Source organism: Eschrichtius robustus, chromosome 2, assembly GCF_028021215.1.
Source record: "Eschrichtius robustus isolate mEscRob2 chromosome 2, mEscRob2.pri, whole genome shotgun sequence".
NCBI lineage: Eukaryota > Metazoa > Chordata > Mammalia > Artiodactyla > Eschrichtiidae > Eschrichtius > Eschrichtius robustus.
In genome coordinates this window covers 84,970,078-84,989,509 of record NC_090825.1, presented here as the reverse complement: position 1 = coordinate 84,989,509, position 19,432 = coordinate 84,970,078, and the positions used below count along the sequence as shown (strand labels likewise).

The following is a 19,432-nucleotide window of genomic DNA, read 5'->3' as shown; positions in this document are numbered from 1 at the left end:
GTACAGCATGAACGATCTATTTTGAGAAAACAGACAAATGGAAAAGTGCATATTGTATTTGGTAAAACATTTGATGCCTTTAAAAGTTACAGCACCTTTCAGCTAACCATCATGTTTTCTATCTGATAATAACTTGTTCCAAGTTGAATCATCATGGTTGGCTGCACCCTATCATACCTTTGGATTAGGAAAGTGGAACTTAGAAGTTTGTGAAGTATTTCTTGATTATATACAAGTTAACTCCTGATTGAAATAGGCTGCAGCAAAACACTCAGTTTATCCCAACATACAGCAAAAGCACTGAACTGTGGTTCAACAAATTGACCTTCAGAGATTATTATGACCTTCAAATTGTCACTAACATCAGTGATGCTTTTTTCTTGTTTTATTTATTCAATGGAATTTGATGGTAAACCTCTGGGAAGCAGGGGAATTACATCAATTTCTTTGATAATCTTCTGTAGAGCATAGGAATAAGTGATATGTGTAGATAATTTAGTTAACTGAAAAAATGTAATATTTCAATTTCAGTGTTAATTCTTATTTGAAAGAATATATGGCTGCCTTCCTAGAATATTAAATTCTATTGAAAGGAACAAGGTCTGCTGCTGGGCATATATAAATATTTAGTCCTTTTTGTTTTATTTTGTTTTTAGTAAACATTCTATTGAATCTATTTGTGGAGCATTTTATAATAACTAAATATTGTAATACTTCAAGTTTTGGCATTTCATACTAAGGTCATGTTGACTTTAAACATGCTGAAATGATTTACAGTCCAAAGCAGGCAGCAGTTTTCTCAATGACACTGATACTAAACTCACATTCTTAAAATTTACAGCTTGAAGGTGAAATGTATCTACAAAGAATGGCAGTTCTGGCCATTATCTCTTGGTTTTTGTTCTAATCTGAGAAGTGAAAAAGACACTTTTGCCACTTCAAGTAGTTAGATATCACAAAGAGCATGTGTCTGAAGTGTTTGTTAGTGTGCATGTAGACGTCAAGGAATCCAGTTGTGGTCAGATAGAAAATACGTGGATATGAATGAGTGCTGCAAAGACCTAATTATGTGGTATTTTTAGAATGAGGTACTCAATTTTTGTGAATTTTTTATCAGTGCAATTTAAAATTTTGGAGGAGAAATTTACATATTGCTTAAAAAAGTGAAATCTTTTGAATATAGGATGAAAGTTTTGGAAAAGAGGTAAGATGACTTAAAGAGTTCACATTTCAAATAAAGAAGACATACAGATGACCAAGAGGCATATGAAAAGATGTCCAACATCACCAATTATTAAGACATACAAATCAAAACTACAATGAGATATCACCTCACACCAGTCAGAATGGCCACCATCAAAAAGTGTACAAACAATAAATGTAGGAGAGGGTGTGGAGAAAAGGAGTCCTCCTACACTGTTGGTGGGAATGTAAATTGGTACAGCCACTATGGAGAACAGTATGGAGGTTCCTTAAGAAATTAAAAATAAAGCTACCATATGATCCAGCAATCTCACTCATGGTCATGTATCTGTAGAAAAACATGGTTTGAGAGGATACGTGCACCCCAATGTTCATTGCAGCACTGTTTACAATAGGCAAGACATGGAAGCAACCTAAATATCCATCAACAGGTGAATGGATAAAGAAGATATGGCACCTGTATACAGTAGAATATTACTCAACCATTAAAAAGAATGAAATAATGCCATTTGCAGCAACATGGATGGACCTGGAGATTTTCATAGTAAGTGAAGTAAATCAGCCAGAGAAAGACAAATATCATATGGTATCACTTATATGGGGAATCTAAAAAAAAATGATACAAACGAGCTTATTTACAAAACAGAAACAGACTCACAGACTTAGAGAACGAACTTATGGTTACCAGGAGGGGAAGGGGGAAGGGGAGGGATACATCAGGAGAATGGGATTGACATGTACACACTGCTATATTTAAAATAGGTAACCAACAAGGACCTGCTGTATAGCACAGGGAACTCTGCTCAATACTCTGTAATAACCTAAATAGGAAAGAATTTGAAAAAGAATAGATACATGTATATGTATAACTGAGTCACTTTGTTATGTACACCTGAAACTAACACAACATTGTTAATCAACTAGACTCCAATCTAAAATATTTTTTTTTTTAAAAAGTATACAGCAGACACCTAAGGCTTCCTTAACTTGCTTCCAGCTGTAAGGGACACAGAAAGGCCAGGTCCTGTGGCTCCCCTACCCCTGCCCCTTCAATCAGCACCACCCTTATGTGTTTAATATATTTGAGGTCCCATGGTCATTTCCTAAGAAATGGTTACATGGTTAAAAAAAAATCCCTTCTAGGACTGTAAGTGAATTAGAGTTATCATTGGTCTCTCCCAATTGATAGAAATGTCTCCATAGCAGGCAGCTTTCATTCCATTATTAGGCAGTTCTAGATGATATAAATTTCATTCTAATACTGACCCCAAATTTTACCTTATTTAATTGCTATTTATTTATTCATGATTTTTCAATTTGTAACAATTCAGAAGAAATATAATCTCTGTTATGTTAGAAATCTTCAAACGTTTAAAAATATTTCAACATCACCAGCATTTGATCAATTTCAAATATTATGTCTTCTATTTCAAAATCATAAGAACCATAGAAAAATATCGTGGTTTTTTTGTTCATTTATGACCACAATTGTTGGCATATTATTTATATGTATTGTTATTGAATGTTTTGGAGACATTATCTAGCATGTGAAGATGTTTATTTTATCATTGACAAGACTCCACGCTGCTATGCTTTGTTGAATCCATCTATATCATCCTATATTCTGCTAACTTTTGCTTCAGGTATTGGTTATGCTTAAGACATCCCATTTACTTATAATCTTTATAATGTATAAGTTGGGTAAAATAAAGCCTTCCAGATGAAATTAAATAATCAGATTTCATTAAATTATAACAGTTTCATACTGAGTTCAGTGTCAATAAGCTATGGGATAAAGATTTTTTAAGCAGTTCTTAAAGAGTACTCTTAAACTATGTGATAGCTGTTTTTCTCTTAATTGAATAGTAAGTGGGGCTTAAAGTGTGCTCATAGGATGACTAGAGTATGTTGACTTAGTATCTTAAGGATTAGATAATAGTCTCCCTTTTTCCCTAATTATATAACTTATAATTCCATGATCTACATGGAACACCACTCATTTATTCAACATACAATACTGGAGAACCTGTATTTTTCAAATGTTAAACACTAGTAATACAAAAGAGTTAGGGATGTACTCGCTACTTTTAAGGAGATAATAGTCTAGTGGGAAGAGAACTAAAATAAATAATTAAAATTCAATGTTTCAAGACAATAGAAGAGGTATATCTAAAAATGAGCAAACTAATCTTTTTGGTGATATTCAGAAAAGCTAAAAAGGAAGTAATAGTTGAACCAACTATTGAAAACAGTAGGACTCAACCATATACTCTTTTTAAGAGGAGAACTTTAAATATATAATTAAAGGCAGTTTAAAAGTATAAGGATGGGAAAATAATGGTATATCATGCAAAAGCTAATCATAAGAAAACCAATGCTGGCTCCATTAAGATAAGACAGAATATTCTTCAAGATAAGAAGTATTGTCAGAGATGAAGAGGGCAGTTTTAATAGCAAAACAGTTAACTGTTTAAGAAGAAAGAATAATCCTATATGTCTATGCTCCAATAACAGAACTTCAAATTACATAAGGAAAATAAATAACTAGAGGGAGAAAGACAAACCCACATTATAGCTAGAGATTGTGACACTCCATTCTCAGTATTCAATAGAATGAATACTTTTCAACCAAAATTAACTTTTTCAACCAAATTAACTTGACATTTGTAGGTCACTACATCCAACAACTGCAGAACATACACTGTTTTCAAGTAGAAGTGAAACATTTTCCAAAATACACCCTTAAACAAGCCTGATAAATTTTCAAATAATTGAAATCATATGAAATATTTTCTTTGACAACAAATAGTTAAATTAAAAATCAATATCAAAAATAAACAGAATATTCATTCTTTAGAAGTGAATCAGCCCACTTCTACATAGCCCATGTATTAAAGTATGAATGGCAAGTAGTCAGAAAATATTTTGAAGTGAATAAAAATGAAAAAAGTAATTTTTTATGGAATGTAGCTAAAGCATTACTTAGAGGAAATTTTAAGCATTAAAATGTCTATATTAGAAAAGAAAAAAATTTAAATTAATGATTTAATCATTCACTTTGAGAGTCCCCAAATACAGACTAAATAAACCCAATGTGGATAGAAAGAATATAATAAATGTAAGAGCAGAAGCTAATAAAATAGATAATTCAAAAGCAATAGAAAAGTTTACTAAACTTAAATTAGTTGTTTGAAATTTTTATAAAATTAATGAAACCTTAGCAAGACCAACAGAAAAAAAAAGAGAAAATACAAACCATCAACATTAGTAAAGAAGATAGAACATCTTACAGATCCTAGGCGCATGAAAAGGACAGTAAGAGAATATTCCAAACAGCTTAATGCATAATACCAATAAATTTGAACACATAGATAAAATGGAAAAATTCCTTGAAAAATAGCTTACCAAAGTTGTTTCAAGAAGCAGATCTGAATAACTCTGTATCTGTAAAAGAAATTAGAGTTGTAATTTAAAGTCTTCCCCAAAATATAACTCTAGGCATATAATTTTACTTGTAGATTCTCTCAAGCATTAAGGATGGAAATACTGTCAGGCTTAAAGAAATATTTCCAGAAAATAAAGGAGTAATAAATACTTTTCAACTCATTTTAAGTGGCCAGAAGGGTACAAAGACCCCAGAAGGATAATTCAAGGTAAGAAAAATTAAAGACCAATACTCTCATAAACATAGGCTAAAAATTATTATGTAAAATTTGCAAGTAAAATACAGCGATATTCAAAGTTCATAATATATCCTGATCAAGTGTGTTTTATCCCAGGAATCTTTATTTAATCATTGAAGGAACATTAAGTGATTATTTACTAAATGCAGGAAAATCAGCTAGAAAAATCAATACACATTCATAAAGAAATTTCTCAGTGAGTAGGAATAGAACTTTCTCAATTTAAGAAAGGGCATCTATAAAAACAGACAAAACAAAAAATAAATAATGACTCACATCATTCTTCATGATGAATTATTGGAAGCATTTCCTTTAAGATCAAGAAATAGGGAAGGATGTCCTCTCTCACCACTTACACTCCATATACTGTTGAATTGCAAAGTTCCAGACAGTCTAAAAATACAAGTAAAAGTAATCAGAGGCACAAATGTTGAAAAAAAAGAAGTAACCTGTATTTATGTGCAGACAATATGAGTGTGTACATAGAAAATTCAAAAATATCTAACACACAAACATTAAAACTAATAGTTAAATTTAACAAGCCTGCAAAATACAAGTCCAATATAAAAAAATAAGTGCAGTTGACCCTTGAATGACATGGGTTTGAACTGAGGAGGTTCACTTACACGTTAATATTTTTAAATAAATATATTGAAAAATTTTTGGAGCTTGACAACAATTTGAAAAAAACTCATAGACAAACTACATCATCTACAAATATCCAAAAAATTAAGAAAAAGTTAGGTATGCCATGATTACATAAAATATATGTAGATACTAGTTTATCCTTATATAGGCATAAGGTGATAGTTAAAATTAATAATGTATAGTTTTCTTTCTGTTTTACAACTTTGCTTTCAAAGAATTACATTACCAAACAGTACCCTCTAGCTTCTCTCCCTCTCCCCACCTTCCCTCCTCACCTCCCTCCTCCCTCCTATCCTCCCTCTCTCTCTCTCTCTCTCTCTTAATTGAAGAAACTGTGTATCAGCCTATCATCACAGGTAAGTGTTTTTTTTTTTATACTGTAAACAATATTTCTAATACTCTATTATGAATATGACTGTAGTACTGTATGCCATAAAAATTTTATACTGATTCATTCATTAGTGTATAGGCTAGGCTACTGTAAAGCAATCACACTGCTGCTTCTTCATTATCAACGCATGAACTGTTATACCTGTAATTAAATATGAATTTCTGTTTCATATTATCTTTTCATTTTTGATATCAAGTGCTAGTAATACGTATAACATCTACAGTGTTTTGTATCATATAAGACAATATGGTTGTAGGCACCGACAAATGATTCACCTTGCAAACAGATGACATAAATTGATGGTATTGATAAATACAATTCAGTATTATAAATGGACTTTATCTTCCTTACAGTTTTCTACTGGCACTCTTTTTTCCTGTAGCAATAAAGTTAATTTAAAACTATTGTTATGACATGCAAAGGACCAAGAGTACCTAAAACTATCTTAGAAAAGAACAAGGTTAGAAGACTTATGTGACTTCCTTGCAAGGTTTTCTGTAAAACAATTAATATGGTTTGGATCAATGTAAGGATAAAAAAGTCAATTATTAGGACAGCAGAGAAAGATCAGAAATAATCATATGGCTGATTCTCTACAAACATGCTAAAACTATTCATTGGGAGTAATAGTCTTTTGAAGAAATGCTGCAAAAATATTTAAATAGCTGTGTGGAAAGAGAAATAAACCTCAACCTATATGTCATATCAAACATAAAAATTTATTCAAGTAGGATTCTAGACCTAAAAACAGGAGGTGATATATAAAGTTTCTAATGGGAATCATGTGAGAATATTTTCATGGTCTTGATACAGCCAACATTTTCTTATTCAAGATACACAAACAGAAAACCAGTAATCATATAAAATGAAAACTTCTGCTCATCAAAAGCAGCATTCAAAAACTGAACTCAGAACATGTAATACATATATCAGACAAACTGTATCTAGAATATATAATAAATTCCCATAACAGAATAATAATTATAATAATAGGGCAAATCTAAAAGATGGGCAAAAGACTCGTTCTGTTACATTACAAGAGAAGATATAGGACTGATTGATAAGATCATGAAAAAAGTACTCAATATTACGAGTGATCAGAAAAATGTAAATTAAAACCAAAATTCGGTACCATTTCACACTCACAAAAGGGCTAATATTATAAAACGTTCAATGTTGACAAAAAGACATATGTTGGCAAGGATGTGGAGCAACTGGAAACCTAATATATTGTAGGAGACAGTGTAAAATAGCAGAATCCCATTTTTAAAAAATCAGCATTTGCCAACTGACAAGTCCATTCCTAGCATTTTTATGAGAAAAATGAAAATTTATGTACACAAAAGGCCTCTACAGTATTTTGTATAACAACATTGTTCATAATAGTCACACAACTAAAAGCAACCCAAATGTCTACCAAGAGCAGAACGGATAAGCAAATTTTGGTATATTGATAGAATGCAATAATCATCAGCTAAAAGAACAGTCTACTTATCCTCTCAACATGAATAAATCTCAAAACATCATGTTGAGTAAAAGAAGCCAGACAACAAAAATATATATTTTATATGAATGAATTATTTGAGAGTCAAGATCAAACTAACTTTATCATGGTAGAAGTCCTGACAGTGGTTGAATTGGGGGTTGAAAAGAGGATTGATTGAAAATGTGAACAAAGGAATTATCTGAGATGATGGAAATGTTTTATATATTGATTAGACAGTGTGTTATAAAGAGGAATACATTTGTCAAAACCCATCAAACAGCATATTTGTTACCATTTAACTGTATTTAACATATTCTTCAATAAATTAGGCAGAAGATCTAAATAGACATTTCTCCAAAGAAAACATACAGATGGCCAAGAAGCACATGAAAAGATGTTCAACATTGCTAATTATTAAGAAATGCACATCAAAACTACAATGAGATATCACCTCACACCAGTCAGAATGGCCACCATCAAAAAGTCTACAAACAATACATGCTGGAGAGGGTGTGGAGAAAAAAGAACCCTCCTACACTGTTGGTGGGAATGTAAATTGGTACAGCCTCTATGGAGAATAGTATGGAGGCTCCTTAAGAAATTAAAAATAAAGTTACCATATGATTCAGCAATCTCACTCCTGGGCATATATCTGGAGAAAAACATGGTTTGAAAGGATACATATACCCCAATGTTCACTGCAGCACTATTTAAAATAGCCAAGACATGGAAGCACCCTAAATGTCCATTGACAGATGAATGGATAAAGATGTGGTACGTATATACAACAGAATATTACTCAGCCATTAAAATGAATGAAATAATGCCATTTACGGCAACATGGGTGGACCTGGAGATTATCATAGTAAGTGAAGTAAGTTAGACAGAGAAAGACAAATATCATATGATATCGCTTATATGGGGAATCTAAAAAAAATGATACAAATGAGCTTATTTACAAAACAGAAACAGACTCACAGACTTAGAGGAAGAACTTATGGTTACCAGGGCTGGGGGAAGGGGGAGGAGGGATATATCAGGAGAATGGTATTGACGTGTACACACTGCTGTATTTAAAACAGATAACCAACAAGGACCTGTATAGCACAGGGAACTCTGCTCAATACTCTGTAAAAACCTAAATGGGAAAGAATTTGAAAAAGAATACATACATGTATATGTATAACTGAGTCACTTTGTTATGTACACCTGAAACTAACACAACATTGTTAATCAACTAGACTCCAATATAAAATAAAAATTAAAAAAGGAATAAAGTAAAAATAAAGAAAAAAATAGTGAAATTACAATTGTAGCAATTCATATTTATACATGACAATATATTTAGATATTGCTATATATATTTATATAGCAATATATAGTAATAACATTGAGTATTAAAAGGAAATTTTTTTAATGTGTAGACTGCTACAACTTTTGTCTTTTTTCCTAAAAAATTGGACATAATGTGTAATTTTGAACATTGTTAAAATTAGAAGAAGAAAATATGTGGTAAAAACTTTAAGAATAATTACTGAGGTTTGAAGGAATTGATATTCTTTCTCACCTACTTCATAATTTGGACCCAATTAAATGATCAATGTATACATCCAGGAAACAAATAAAAACATCTCTTCTGTTACTTATGAAGCTAGATTTGAGAATGTAAATTAGGTTAATGACAACAGTGGACCCTGGAATACTTCACCCTAAATTAAATGACTATGTTTATCTAGTTACTGTCATGGCTAGTCAGCCACATGCCCTCATCCCAAGGGCAGGGCATTTCCCCCTAAAATGACTGAATAGTCAACAGAAGATGAGCATGCAGATGTCTTCAGGAAGGAAGTTTTTCAAAGGAGAGAAGATGGAAGGAAGGAAGTGAGGAGGTGGAGGGTGAGGGAGGAAAGGAAAGACGGAGGAAGAGAGGGAAAAGAAGGGAGGGCGAGAGGCTCAGTGTGGCTCAGCTTAACCAAAAGATTTACAAAAACTATCAAAACTTATAGCCAGTAGAAGTCAAATTAAATGTGCTTCTTTTGCCAGCAAATTGTTTCAAAATAAATTAAATATGAACGTCTATAGGTTGGCTCCACACACTCCGGTTTACCAGAAGCACCACAACTCCCTGTTTTCTGATTCTGGATTTAAATCATATATTTATTTTACCTGTCCAGCACCTATAGGCACTGAATGTGTTACCTTGAGATACTAGATAATTATTATTCAAACAAATAAGTCTGGACCTGTTGATAATAAATGAAACAAGACATATAAGAAATAAAAGAGATACTGATGAGATTCGGATTTAAAAGGTAAGATTTTGGAAGTTTTCTTTCTGTCTGCATAATTAAAATTATCCCTGTTTCACAGGCCCTATACATCTGCTGAACGTTCTTTTTGTCATTCATTTCTCTACACCTATTTTTATTGGCCACTAATAACAGAAAGCCTTTTCCATTCTAGAAGATGGCCTTGCCCCACATCTAAATAACAGGTGACAAGCAGCCAACTAAAACAGATTTTGACAGCTGTATTCTGGATTTTCCACACTGGTTTATAACGGCTAGTAAATGAGCATTGAAATCCATCTTAAAAAGACTATTGAAGGCGATACCTGTTATTCGAGGAAAGTTTCAGAATCTGAGTTATATCTAGAAATGATTCCTGAAAACAGTTATATTTATGTGGTCCTGGCACTTCAGTCCTCTGTAGTTTGTCTCTCTTACCCTATGTCGTGTTAGTGAGATAGACTCTTTTGATGCTTTGAAAGAGTGTCTGATTTATGAGTCTTTTCTCCCTTCAGGCGCCAGTATATTTTATTTAAACAGTGGGCCTGAGCATGGTGCTGATTCCTTTGTAAATTGGAGGAAAGCCTTTGGGTTAAAATAATCTAGTGAATCAGTCCCTATTCAAACTCTATTTTTATGCCCCACAACTTTAACATTAGCTTTGATCTCTATAACCATTTTATGTACTTCTTCACGTTATTTAACTTCCTTTTCATTTAATATGAAAAAGAATCTTCACAATTACTTACCATAGCAACCACTGTAGAAGTAGATTCAAATGCCAAGACTGGCACAGAGTTCACAGTTGATATAATCATGCCAAACAGTTTGCAACATGACCCCGTGTACTTATTTTAAGGCTTTTGTATCTTGATGAGAACAGCGAATGTACTAGGAGTAGGACTGGTTTTTAATCAGCACATACAAATATCACCGTCATCATAATCGACAGCAATAACAACAAAAACTTTCTTGAGTGCTTCTATATAGCCCCCAATGCTATACTTCATGGAATACCTGATTCCATATTAAATGTGGAATATTGATTGCATAATGATGAAAAATGTTACTGATGCATACATCACGCACACACATACACTCACAACTGGATGGTGTATGAAATACACAAAGGAGAAAAATATATATAGTGTACATATATACACAAGACTATTTTCAAAATTATAAACAGTTAGATCATTTTAGAAGGAACATGATTAAAATTTTTTATTACCTAAGCGAATAAGTGACAACATATATTATTCCTATACATATATGAACATGTGTTAATATACTTTACTTTTCAATTTTTTTCCTATTTGCTAGAATCCTTTACTTAATTTATATTGCTTTTGAAATCTTATATTTTTCCATAAAGACTTCATGTAGCTAATTAGAAAAAAGGTGATTATGTCTCCTGGTCCTAACTTGCCTCAAGATGCAACTAATTTTACTCCTTCCCTTTTCCTACCCTTCACTGAAACACACACACACGTATGATAACGTACGTATCTGATTTATCTCTATCTCTGCCTATATGTAGATCAGGTTTTGCCCTAGGCCCTGAAAAAGCAACAATTAGGAAGAGAAATATGGCCTCTATTCTCATGGAACTTGAAATATTTTAAGGGAGAGAAACCCTAGACAATTACATAATTAACAGATTTTTAAATTGTGATAGTTGCAGTTCTCACTATCACCCAACTGGATGTCTATTCATTTGCTCTGGGATAAATTAAACTATTTAATTAATTTGCTCTTACTCCAAAATTTACATTTTTTTCTACTAATATTGACATTTGATAAGTCGAAAAAGTAGTAGTACAATATCATTTGATAAAAGGCATGGGTGGAACTTTTCTATATACTTGTTTGATATCAAATAGTGATGTTAATGATAAATTTCAAAGAGAATGATACCAATGATAACTTTCATAGAAGTATTTCTGGTTTTAAAAGACTGTAGGAACGATGAGGTGTAAGTTTTGGAGTCTGGGTCATAAAGTTAATGGCGACAATTTGCTAAGGAGATTATTTTCTTAATCAAAAATGATACAAAGGAGCTGTTATGTTAAAAAAAAAAACTATATTGCATACACTTAAAAAATTAAGTTAATTAAGGACAAAAACCAATGAACTTGAAGCTCCTAATTTTCTGATAATTGGAAAATTATTATAATGATTTTTTAAATGCAAAAATCAAATGAATAAAAATACCTAAAAGGCAGGGAGAGAGATCAGGATGGTGGAGTAAGAAGATGTGGAACTCACCTCCCCCCATGAACATATCAAAAATACATCTATATGTGGCACATATATACAGTGGAATATTACTCAGCCATAAAAAGAAATGACATTGAGTTATTTGTAGTGAGGTGGATGGATTAAGAGTCTGTCATACAGAGTGAGGTAAGTCAGAAAGAGAAAAAAAAATACCGTATGCTAACACATATATATAGAATCTAAAAAAAAAAAAAAAAAGTTCTGAAGAACCTAGGGGCAGGACAGGAATAAAGACGCAGATGTAAGGAATGGACTTGAGGACACGAGGAGGGGGAAGGGTAAGCTGGGACGAAGTGAGAGAGCAGCATGGACATATATACACTACCAAATGTAAAATAGATAGCTAGTGGGAAGCAGCCGCATAGCACAGGGAGATCAGCTCGGTGCTTTGTGACCACCTAGAGGTGTGGGATGGGGAGGGTGGGAAGGAGACACAAGAGGGAAGAGATATGCGGATGTGTGTATATGTATAGCTGATTCACTTTGTTATAAAGCAGAGACTAACACACCATTGTAAAGCAATTATACTCCAATAAAGATGTTAAAAAAAATACACCTATATGTGGAACAATTCTCATGGAAAACTAATTGGAAACTGGTAGAAGTACTACTGTACAATCAAGGCTATCAGAAAGATACACATGTAATTGGGTAGAATGGGAAGAAAAGCTTTGGGTCAGGACATAGGCCCCTGGGAGGAAAGTCGAAGAAAAGGGAGATCACTCAGGTGGACACTGGCCCTGGGGAGTGAGTGGGTCAAACCATAGACTGGTCATCCTAGTCCTGGGGTCCTAGGCAGAGGAGACAAGCCCCCTTGGTTGCTTGGACAAACACTGGGACAGATAGTAAGGCTGGAGAAGGTTAGATTACACTCATGAGGAGTGTGCAGGTGCTGGCTTGCCCCCCAGGCAGGGTGTAGAGTGGTCTGCCTTAGCGGCTGCTACCTCCCAGAATGCCCCAGTCCGACCAGTCCGAGATGAGCAAACGCCCAGCCCTGCTCGCTCCACATCACAGCTTGGCACTGTAACCAGGGTGGCCAAGGCTTAGGAAAAGATTCCACCTAGGGATGCATAGGCAACATGGGGGCCTGAGGCATAGCCCAGATGGGGCAGGGGTGGCCAATGTGGGCAGTTACTCAAGCAGAGCCACAGAAGCAGTCCAGACTTCTGATGGCAGCAGGGCCACCAGAATTCCTACGACCACCCCACTGCATATCCCAGCCTAAGCCAACACTCCAACGCCACTCACTCCACACCACAGCCTATAACAAGGTCTAGGATGGTCACAACTGGGGAAAATACACGATCACGGGCTGTGTTTGAATGGAACTGCAGACACCTATGCTGCAGACCATTGGACCTCTGGAAGTACACAGGTCCCACTTGCTGCAGGACTCTCCTTCCTTTGGGGAAAAGTCCTGGTACGAGGAGAAGGAAAAACACAACCTTAAAGGGAACAAATCTAGCTCAAGCCCAACCCTCAGGGACTTCTGCTCTAGCAATTTGTGATCAGACCCTTCCCCTGACAGGGTGATGATTGGCACTGCACAGAGAGGAAGTCCTGCCTTACACCTTGCACAGGCTCTAGCTTCTCCATCACCAGCACCACCCCCTACCAAAGTAATAGTTGCCAGCACATTCTGAGGAAAGAAGTGACTGGCATCCACATCAAATCCAGCCCTCCACCAAAGGCACTGAGCATACAAAGTCTACATAGGGATGCTCCCACATAAGAACAACCTTCCAAGACCACAATAGGTAACTGTTTCACCTAAATTCATGAAGACAGAGAAAGTTAAGTAAAAGGAAAAGGAAAAGGAACTACACTCAACTGAAAGAGCAAGAGAAAACCCCTGAAAAAAATAAATAATGAAACAGAAATTTAAAATTCACCAGATAATGAATTCAAAACATTGGTAATAAAAATTCCCTAACTGAATTAAAGAAGAGAATTGATCCAAACACAGTTCATTTAAACAAGGAACTAGAAAATATAAAAAAGACCCAATCAAAAACAGTTAACTCAATATTTGGGATTAAAAAAACACTCTAGAAGCAATGAATAGTAGACTAAATGACACAGAAGAATGCATAAGTGACATCCTGTGCTCTTGGATTAGAAGAATTAATGTTGTTAAAATGTCCATACTACTCAAAGTAAGCTACAGATTTAATGCAATTCCTACCAAAATAACCATGACATTTTTCACAGAGCTAGAATAACTGTATAATTCATATAAAACCACAAAGGACAACAAATTGCCAAAGCAATCTTGAGGAAAAAAAGACAAAGCTGGAGGTATTACCCTCCCAGACTTCAGACTATTCTACAAAGCTACAGTAATCAAAATAGCATAGTGCTGGCACAGAAACTGACAAATAGATCAATGGAACAGAATAGAGAGCTCAGAAACAAATCTGTGCACCTATGGTGAATTAATCTATGACAAAGGAGCCAAGAATATACAGTGGAGAAAAGACAGTCTCTTTAACAAGTGGTGCTGGGAAAACTGGACAGCCACATGTAAAACAATGAGGTTAGAACATTCTGTCACAGCATATAAAAAAATAAACTCAAAGTGGTTTAAAGTCCTAAATGTAAGATGGAAACCTTAGGCTCCTATAAGAGAGCATAGGCAGAATACTCTTTGATGCAAAAAAATATTGTTATGATTTATGTCAGTCTCCTAAGCAAAAGAAATAAAAGTAAAAATAAACAAGCAGGACATAATTAAACTTAAAAGTTATGCACAGCAGAGGAAACCATCAACAAAATGAAAAGACAACCTATGGAATGGGAGAAAATTTTGCAAATGATGTGACCAACAAGGAGTTAATATCCAAAATATACAAACAGCTCATACAACTCAACATAAAAAAAAAAATCAAAAAATGGACAGAAGACCTGAATAGACATTTTTCCAAAGAAAATATACAGATGGCTAACAGGCTAATGAAAAGATGTTCAACATGGCTAATTATTAGAGAAATGAAAATCAAAACAATGAGATATCGCTTCACACGTCAGAATGGCTATCATCAAAATGTCTACAAATAACAAATATTGGAAAGGATGTGGATAAAAGGAAACCCTTGTACACTTTTGGTGGGAATGTAAATTGGTGCAGCCACGATGGAAAACTGTATGGAGTTTGCTTAAAAAACAAACAAAAAAAAACAAACATACGGTCCAGCCATTTTACTACTGGGTATGTATTTGTATATAATGAGAACACTAATTTGAAAAGATACATGCACCCCAATGTTCATAGCAGCACTGTTTACAATAGCCAAGTGCCCATCAACAGATGAATGAATAAAGAATATGTTGTATATATATACAATAGACTATTACTCAGCTGTAAAAACAGAATGACAATCTGCCATTCTCAGCAATGTGGATGGACCTAGAGAACGTTATGCTCAGTGTAATCAAGTCAGACAGAGGAAGACAAATACTGTATGAAATCACTTATATGTGGAATCTAAAAAAAAAAAATACAGATGAATGTATATGCGAAACAGAAACAGACTCACAGTAATAGAAAACAAACTTGTGGTTACCAAAGGGGAGAGGGAAGGAGGGCGGGACAAATTAGGGGTATGGGCTTAACAGATAGAAACTGCTATGTATAAAATAGACAAGCAACAAGCCTATATTGTATAGCACAGGTAATTATAGCCATTATCTTGTAGTAACCTATAATGGAGTATAATCTGCAAAAATACTGAATCACTATGCTGTACACCTGAAACTAATACAATATTGTAAATCAACTATCCTTCAATAAAAAATACATAAAAGGCAATAAATTGTTGAGTAAAAGCAACCATGCTTTTAAAATGTGATGTTAATGAAAGAGAAAAAAGATATATTTAAGTAAGTCCTTGAAAGCTTGATTAGAAGGAGGAAAACTGAAGGCATGGAAGTAATATGTGAAAGATGGACAGAGGCATAGTGTTTGTTCACTTTTTTAGCTTTCCATTTAAAAGTAAGAAGGTGATGATGCTATTTCTGAGAAAACATCCCTTTCCCTTAAAAAAAAAAAAAGTAATAGCTAGATACTGACATTAAAGGCATGTGTGTGGGTGTGTATGGAGAGGAGGTTTCCAACCATAAGGTTGTGGTGTGGTTGAATACCTGTTATTTCCCTTATGCTGATGAGAAAGTCTCTTAAAACAGATACAGTGTCTATTGAAATAATGAAATTATGTCTCACAATGTCCCTAAATATAGGGCAAGAGACTCACACAGCACATTTCCCCCTCATTCTACCAAATTCAAGTAGAGGCTTTGCCTATAGAATAAATAGAGGTGAAAAAATAAAGCATTTTTCCTCAAGTTTAAATGCACGTTTTAGTCAGTTTATATTCAAAGAAAATCTGTCTTTATTTATGCTAGGTTATTCATAGGTTTCTTTTAATGACCTAAACATTTGTGTAATACTAATTTCATGTAAGTCTGCTAAAAAGAATAACACAATACGACTTGTACACAGTACCCTTATTCAGAATATGATTAACTCCACTATGCAAGTTGACAAATTCCAAGAATCACAAGATCCAAGAAAGCATTTTGTGCATTTCCTTATATTGGAAACACACACACAGAGACGCAGATATCATTTATTACCATCTGTTCTTCTGGACCCCAATGCTCTATTGCTTTCTATTATATTCCAATTCTTAAATATGATATTTACATTTTAGGTCAGTCTATATAGACAATAAGAATCAAAGTGGAATTTGAACCTCACACACACACAAAAAAGTGGCTTTGTTTTACAAAATCTTTTGTTTTCATTTTATGACTTCATAAAATTATCTTGACTTATCAAAACAGAGTTGTCAGTCAACTTTGAAGAGGTCATTTAAATTAAAACGGTTCCTTAATTACTTGAAGTTCCTTAAATACTGGAAACACAGAAAAGAAAAGATAATTAGGGCTTACTTGAAGCTGAATGTCTTATTAAGTTCAATGGTACTTTTAGAAAGCATCCCTATAAGGAAGTTCCCCAAGATGCAGACCCTCAAGTTAAAGATCAGCATGGAGAAGTTTTATTAAGAAGTGTTTTTGAGATCACCCTCTGTGGAAGAAAAAGAAAAGAAACAGAATTGGCCAGAGGGAGAAGTAGGGCAGTTATGCAGTCTCAATGAAGGCCTCAGATGACATCAAAAGGAAATTCGACCTTAGTATGGACTACTGGAATTATTCCATGGCAGTCATTAGATGTGAGATAATCTGAGATGGGAATATCACTTTGGGAAAGGAAATTCTTTTCATCCAAGATAGTCGAAGAGAATTTTGACAGATAAGGGCTATTCCCAACTTCAATCCTGAAGATGGACCTGGGTGGCTCATCAGGGTTCAGTATAGTTCTCTCTTTGACCAGCTCACCAGCTCCTTCAGAATTCTAACTAAGCACACTTACAAGTGAAAGGTTAGCAGGAAAAAATATAACTACATTGTCACACAGCTGATCTTAGGGTCAAAAATCACACTATCATTCCCCTAACATCCATTTTATATTCTACTCACATTTTGTCAGTACCTCTGTTAGTTTAAGTGGCATGATCCAGACCCTTACCTCTAAGGGATCTGAGTTCCTGATCACCATGCTCTTCTTAGTCTGTAACTACTGCATGTGCCTATTTACCACCAATATCGAGCAAGGAAGTAGTACCGGGTGCCCACATAGATCATCTGTGTGTTTAACATATTACTTCCTTCCTCCGTGCGTAACAGCCGCCCTTACTGCCATCCCGTTTGATGTTAACAGTAAATTACCCAGTGTCGAGATGGCCAACCTCTTTCCTGCCAATTAATTCCATAACTATAAAAGCCTCAGCTACCCAGGTGGCAATCATAACTTATAGCTCAATGACATTTCCCTGACAGAAACATTCCCCGCTTTGAGAATCAAGATCTCTAATACCAAAGAGCTCAGAGCTACAGGGAAGCAAACATTCTTCCAATGGGTCATTGGAAGTTACATAAGCTGGGCCACCCCTGCTTCTACCACTTAGCTCCCAGTCCTATGTTTTCTTCCTGTTGGAGACAGAATACCACATAAAAGTTGTTGACTTAAAGTGTACACTGGAAGGTGATTTTTCACCTTCTCAGAATACTGTACCTGAGCTGTCGCCTCAGCTGTGCCTTCAACAGACTGTTCAATTGCTCTACATATGGAAGCTCTTGAATATTACAGTATTCGAAATAATTGAATACTGTAATTTTCCCACTCCCGTAACTCTTTTGTTATGAAGAAGGTCTATTGGTCTTATGCAATGCCGTATTTGTGGATCAAATATGCACCTTCAGACAGTTGGTGTTGGCGGATACCGCTTGCAAATTAAAGGCAAATCCATACCTGGAATGAGTACCTACTCCTGTCAAAATGAATCACTTCCCCTTCATGTGGAAGGTGTCCAATATAGTCAACTTGCCAGTAAATGGATAGTTGGTCTTCTTTTTGTACGGTACCATACTAGGAACTCAGCTTTTGTATCTCTTACTGGACAGTGGGACATTTGGCTGTAGCAGTAGCTACGTCTGCCCTGGCAAGTAGGAGCCCATGCTTTTGGACCTATGTATAGCCACTACTCTTGCCTCATAGCAACTGTGTTCATGCACCCAATGTGCCAATGCTGAGGTGGCCTACTGATACTGACTATTGGAACCATTTGTCTACTCCATTATTTAGTGTCTCTTCTGTGGCAGATATTCTCAGATGGGTGTTAACATGTAGTAAAAATATTTTCACTATAAGAACACCTTTTCGTATATCAACCTACATGTCTTTATCCCAGAGTTTATTTTCTCTGATCTTTTCTGTATTTCTCCTTCCAGTCACCTGACCAGGCAATCAAGCTATTTACTACTCATGAGTGTGTGTATACTTTAACTTCAGGTCACTCTCCCCTCCACATGGGTACAACACTGAAAGCTCTACTCAGTTTGAGAATTTCCCACAAACCACTAACTTTCGAGGCCACCTCTTGGTGGGGCTGTATTATGGCCACTGTCCTTTATTGGCTTCAACCTACTAAGCTAATCCATCTGTGAACCAAATTTAGGTGTTGCCTCCCTATCAGCTGGTCGTAAGGGACCAATCTCTTGTATTCATAGACATGGATTTAATAGGCAGGCACTGAGGCAACAGTAGACGATATGGGAGTCTGGGATATCTGTTCATGCAGCTTATTTTTGTCCTCTGGCTCTGCTCAAGCTGGATCCTTATGTAATTTCTAACTTACGGCTGCTTGCTGCTGAGCCTGTCCAACTTTATGACTATGAATATACAAGTCTGTTAGAAATAGGCTCAGAACAGCCAGTCCTGGCAGCACAGTTACTTGGTGTGACTGTGGTAACTAAGTCTATCTTTCAGGGCTTTGTAGCCTGCCAGAGGCTTTTTTTTTTTTTTTTTTTTCCAAATGTTTATAATCATTTACTA

General features: G+C 34.9%; 1 long non-coding RNA gene across 2 annotated transcripts in view; it reads right to left on the bottom strand.

Moving 5' to 3' along the window:
* LOC137757353 (uncharacterized) overlaps positions 1–19,432 on the bottom strand; it is a 589,266-nt gene that overhangs the window by 168,247 nt on the left and 401,587 nt on the right. For both annotated transcript variants that reach the window (XR_011072331.1, XR_011072335.1), the window contains exons 3-4: positions 5,163–5,279; positions 4,609–4,647 (exon numbers count right to left, since the gene is read on the bottom strand). This is a non-coding gene — a long non-coding RNA (uncharacterized lncRNA). The remainder of the gene's footprint in view (positions 1–4,608; positions 4,648–5,162; positions 5,280–19,432) is intronic.